This window comes from Terrapene carolina, unplaced genomic scaffold (assembly GCF_002925995.2).
Source record: "Terrapene carolina triunguis isolate 2854851 unplaced genomic scaffold, T_m_triunguis-2.0 Scaffold147, whole genome shotgun sequence".
Taxonomy (NCBI): Eukaryota; Metazoa; Chordata; order Testudines; family Emydidae; genus Terrapene; species Terrapene triunguis.
Window position 1 is genome coordinate 5,555,259 of NW_020664498.1, and position 5,783 is coordinate 5,561,041.

The window sequence follows — 5,783 nt, forward strand, 5'->3', positions numbered from 1 at the left end:
TAATAGGAGCCTATATAAGAAAAAGACCCAAAAATCAGGACTGTCCCTATAAAATCGGGACATCTGGTCACCCTAATTTAAGGAAGCAGCCTCAGCGTGACTGAAGTAAAAACCTCAACTAATATGAAGAACCCTACACATCCCAAGCTCAGAACTCCAGGCGCGGGCCCCAAAATAAATGCTTTTCTCTACCCTGCACACTCTTCACCCCAACACTCTAGCTACATAAATAAACAGCAGCATCAACCTACGGATGGGCAAACCAGGTTCGATTAGATGAAGTTAGAACTCACGCCCCAGAGCGCCAACCCGGTCTCAGAAAGATTCAGTGGACTTTGCTTTCACTGTTTTTCATTCTCTTTGTGGCTGCTGTACTGTGGGAGGACTGACCTGCTACCAGTTCCTCTGCTTTTCATGAGATTTCCAGCCCCATCACAAGCAGGAAGGATCAGACAGTAGCTGACAAAGTCTGTGCTCACCGGATTTTCAGACGCAAGAGCGGTGGACATGGCTGAGATTCCCATCAGGGGGCCGTGGACTTTGATGGAATTAGTCATGCTGGCGTAAATCTGAGATTGCAACCTGGGCCATGTTAATAAAACAGGGAGATGGGGAATAAATCAAAGCACTGGTGGAAAGATTTATTCTGTCTTGTCTCTGAGCAATCAGACAACATCAAATACGTAGTGAATTCACTTCCATCAAATGCTATGCTAGATTTGTTCCAGATCATCTAATTCTCAGCAGGTTAAATGCAGGAGTTAGGGTAAAATATTATCTGCTGCATTTTCACATTATCCATGGCACAGTATCTTGCTTATGTCATAAGTACAAGAAGGTGCATCCCTGACACTGTAAAAACACACGCTTCTGTAGAGCTGTTTGGCTGATTTCCACTACAACAGTATAGGAACTAAAGGTGGAAATTCCCTTTCTTCTCTTGTTGTGCACAGCTGTTCCCTAGCCTGCTGCATGCCACCCCAGAGGTAGCTGCATTTACACTGCTCTACAGCCAAAATGCTTCTGAAATAAATGTAGTCAAACTTTACTAATTCTGGGTCACTGAAAACGAAAATGATGCTTAAAATTGTTTATTGGCTCTAGTTTTCAAGATATGCTATTGGGTCAGTATATACGACCCTTGACTTGGGAATGGCGGAAGATAAGTGAGTTATAAAGGGAAGGGATCTCAATTTAAACCAGAAATGACTAAAATACATCTTTGACTGGATTTATGAATAAATCTATGACTGGGTTTGGACAGTACTTGCTTTTTAGGCAAAACAATGAATGATGCAATCTGAAGCTGGTATTGGGTCATACATGATATGAATTGCATCATGTTATTCCTAGAAGTCATGGATGATGCAATCATAATGAAGCTTACATCACTCTGCTGAACAAATTGCCCTATATCAGCTCTAGAAATCATACAGTGTCGTGCTCTCTTATTTGTCAGTGTTTGATTTTGCAAAGGGACACATTTCTGTTTAGCCAAAGTGAGCAGAGATGCCTCGTACTTGTGTGAACAGTGCAGATAACTTCTGCTATGTTTGTGGTGAAGTGACTTTTGCATCACAAAAGCACAGTATAACCACTATGGTTAAGAAAGCCTATCACCTTTATTTTGGCTGCAAAATTAGAGATCAGGACAAGAGGTGGGCCCCACACATATGCTGCAACACTTGTGCAACAAATCTTCGCTAGTGGTTGACCAGGAAAAGGAAATGTATGCCTTTTGCAGTGCCAATGATTTGGGGAGAGCCAACAGATCATACCAGCAATTGTTACTTCTGCATGGTGCCTCCAGTTGGGAAAGGTGTGTCAAAGAAGAAAAAGTGGACTGTGTATTATCCAAACATTCCATCAGCTATACGCCCAGTACCCCACGGAGAAGGACTGCCGGTTCCTGATGCACCAGAATCATTCTCACTTGAGTCAGACGAGGAAGAGGAAGAGGATGAAACTTCTGGTCCTGAACCATCAATGTCACAGGACCCACATTTTCTCCCATCCTCCTCCTCTGAACCACACCTCATAACACAAGGTGAACTGAATGACCTTGTCAGGGATTTGGAACTACCCAAGAGTAAGGCAGAGCTGTTGGGCTCCAGACTACAGCAGTGGAATCTCCTGGCAGGTGATGTTAGGGTTTCCATGTTCCGTGACCGTCAAAAGGATCTTGTCCCATTCTTCGTCATGGACATGGATTCTTGTAGCCTGCAACAACATCGATGGTGTGATGGCAGCCCTCAACATCGTTCACGATCCAGATGAATGGAGACTGTTCATTGATTCATTGAAGACGAGTCTTAAACCTGTTTTACTGCATAATGGCAATGTTTTGCTATCAATTCCAGTTGGTCCTGCAGTCCATATGAAGGAAACCTATGACAACATGAAACAACTTTTGAGGTGCATAAACTATGACCAACATCAGTGGCAGCTTTGTGGCGATTTGAAGGTTGTTGCTCTCTTGCTTGGTCTGCAGACTGGATACACAAAGTACTGCTGTTTTCTCTGCGAATGGGATAGTCGTGCAAGAGATTCCCACTACATCAAGAAAGATTGGCCACCCCGACAGTCATTGGAGCCTGGGAGGAAAAGTGTTCAGCATCCACCACTTGTTGAATCAAGGAAGATTTTGTTACCACCCTTACACATCAAGCTGGGTCTGATGAAGAACTTTGTCAAGGCCATTGACAAAACACAAGCAGTTTTCAAGTACCTCCGTGGAAAATTTCCAAGGTTAAGTGAAGCTAAGATAAAGGAAGGTGTCTTTGTTGGTCCTCAGATTCGTGAACTTCTTCGAGATGATGCATTTGACCATGCACTGCGTGGCAAGGAAAAGACGGCATGGAAAGCCTTCCAGTTAGTGGCAATAAATTTTCTCAGAAACAACAAGGCAGACAACTACAGGTTGTTGGTGGAAAACCTCCTCAAGGCATACAAAAGCCTTGGTTGCAACATGTCACTAAGGATACATTTTTTGCACTCTTATCTAGATTTTTTTCCACCGAACTGCGGAGCAGTGAGCAACGAGCACGGCGAGCGATTTCACCAGGACATTGCAACAATGGAGAAACGCTATCAGGGCAAATGGAGCCCATCAGTGCTTGCAGACTATTGCTGGACAGTGACAAGAGATGCTCCATTTAATGAATACAAGAAACAAGCCAAGAGATGCCGAGTAGACACTGAATAGGACTAAACTATGTACAGAATAGTTTTTTGCCTTTTGTTTCATAATACATTTTATTTATATAACCCTTTTGATGATTTTTAAAGTGTTACATAAACAGGACAGGTGAAATATTATCATGTAAAGCAACCATAAACACATGAAAAGACCTAGCTTTACAATTTATGATTAAAACTCTACTATCTACACAATATACATAGACATAAAATGTAAAAACTTAAATATCTTAGAAACAGTAGCCAATCAGTTGTTTTAATTGTCATATTTGAATTCAGCACATCAAAATACATAATAAATAGCACATTTTATCTCTGAAGCAGACGACTTCTCAAAAATTGTAGACCAGTGTTATTAGTGCTGTATGTACTGCACTTTACATTCTTTGTGATTTGACTCAGGATGAAAGTTACTGTATAAATACAAAGCATTCCCCCTGAATAACTCCAATCACACAGAAATTGGTCGCATGCATTTGCAGCTACTCGTGGGTTCTAAGTAACCTGTTTTATCATAATAATTTTAAAGGTACCACTTTGAAAGAGGAAATGAACAAACATATAACATGTAAAAGATGGAAATTAATGTATGATTTCAAACAAGTTATTTATCTACCTCTTTGCCTCAGTACAATACTGTAGGGAAAAGCACATAACTAGCTACTTTAATATTTATTCTGATTATATGAAAAGTAAACATTGCTGATAAGTCACTGCTTTCCAGGCTAAGATTTCATATTGTAGACTGCTTTAAATTAATGCAGAAGCAAACATTATCTTTTCCTGTTATTCATCTATTTCCCTAATGAGTTCCAAGCAAATTGTGCCTACTTATATTTTATGATTTTAAATAATTAAAACATTTTATGAAAACAACTAAAATTCTCCCCAGCGTTAGCAGAAAGATTATTGATTGAGCGAGTCTCAATGAAAAAAACTTATTGTTTTAGTTTAAAGGCTCATAATTTTACTTCTACTTACCTACTAAAATCAAAGAAATCCAGTGCTTTTCTTACAGCGGTGTTATGTTGGGTAGGGATTTTTTGACCATCAGAAACTTGCAACATTTTTTGACATTGCAACATTAGATTTGCAGAAGACAGTTAATGTGTCTTTTCACCGATGTTACCAGTAAATAGTATGTCTAAGTGGAGCATATACTTACAATAATGTGGCATTTGTTAACCAGAATAACAACTTGCAACATGTTAAAAGTGTTAAGAGTTTGACTAAAATCCACAGGCAGAAAGATACCCACACGAGGAGCCCAGCTTTCAAATGGGAGCTCCTTTACCGGACACCACAATCCTACCTCTTGGGTCTGAGTCTCTAGCCCAAGGGTCTCAAACTCAAATGACCACGAGGGCCGCATGAGTATTAGTGCATTGCCCCAAGGGCCACATCACTGACACCCCCCACTTGCTGCCCCTGGCCCTGCCCCCACTCTACCCCTTCCATGAGGCCCCTTCCCTGCCCTGCCTCTTCCCGCCCCTTCCCTGCCCCCATTCCAACCCCTTCCCTGAAGTCCTCACCCCAACTCTGCCCCCTCCCTGCCCCCAGGGGGAGCAGGAGGGATGCAGGGTGTGGCGGGGGCTCAGGGCAGGGAGTTGAGGTGCAGGAGGTGTGCAGGGTATGGCAGGGGGCTCAGGACAGGGAATTGGAGTGTGGGGTGCAGAAGGGGTGAGTGGTGCGGCAGGGGGCTCAGGGCAGGGAGTGCAGAAGGTGTGCAGGGTGCGGCAGGGGGCTCAGGGCAGGGAGTTGGGGTGCAGGAGGGGTGTGGGATGCGGCAGGGGGTTGGGGTGCAGGGTGTGGCAGGGGACTCAGGGCAGGGAGTTGGGGTGCGGGAGGGTGTGAGATGCGGCAGGGGGCTCCAGGTAGGGGGTTGGGGTGCAGGAGACATGCGGGATGCGGGCTCTGGCCCGGTGCCACTTACCTAGAGCGAATCCAAGGTGGCAGCACCACGCACAGTGGCCAGGGGGAGAAACGGCACCATGTGCTGCTCCTCCAGGTACCTCCCCCAAAGCTCCCATTGGCTGCGGTTCCCTGTTCCCGGCCAATGGGAGCTGCGAGAGCACGGAGCCCTCTACACGCCCCCCACCCCCCTGCCCAGAGCTGCAGGGACATACGGTAGTTCCAGCTGCTTCAGGGAGCGGTGCAGGGCTCGCGATGACACGGGGTAGGCAGAGGGGTGGGGGGGGTCCACGGGTGGGGGGGCGCGGGGAGCTTGGCAGGCCGCAGGAAAGAACCCCGCGGGCCGTATGCGGCCTGTGGGCCGCGTGTTTGAGACCCCTGCTCTAGCCATTAAAATCGCCAGGCACATTGTCTGTGACATCAGTAGGAACAGGATTGAGCCCAAATCAGGGCCGGCTCCAGGCACCAGCGTAGCAAGCTCGTGCTTGGGGTGGCACATGGAAGCGCGGGGGCGGCACATCCGGCTCTTCGGTGGCAATTCAGCAGCGGGTCCCTCGGTCCCTCTCGGCGGGAAGGACCTGCTGCTGAATTGCCACTGAAGAATGAAGTGGTGGTGGTAGAGTCGCAGCGGAAGTGCCGCAGATCGCGATCGCGGCTTTTTTTTTTTTTTTTTT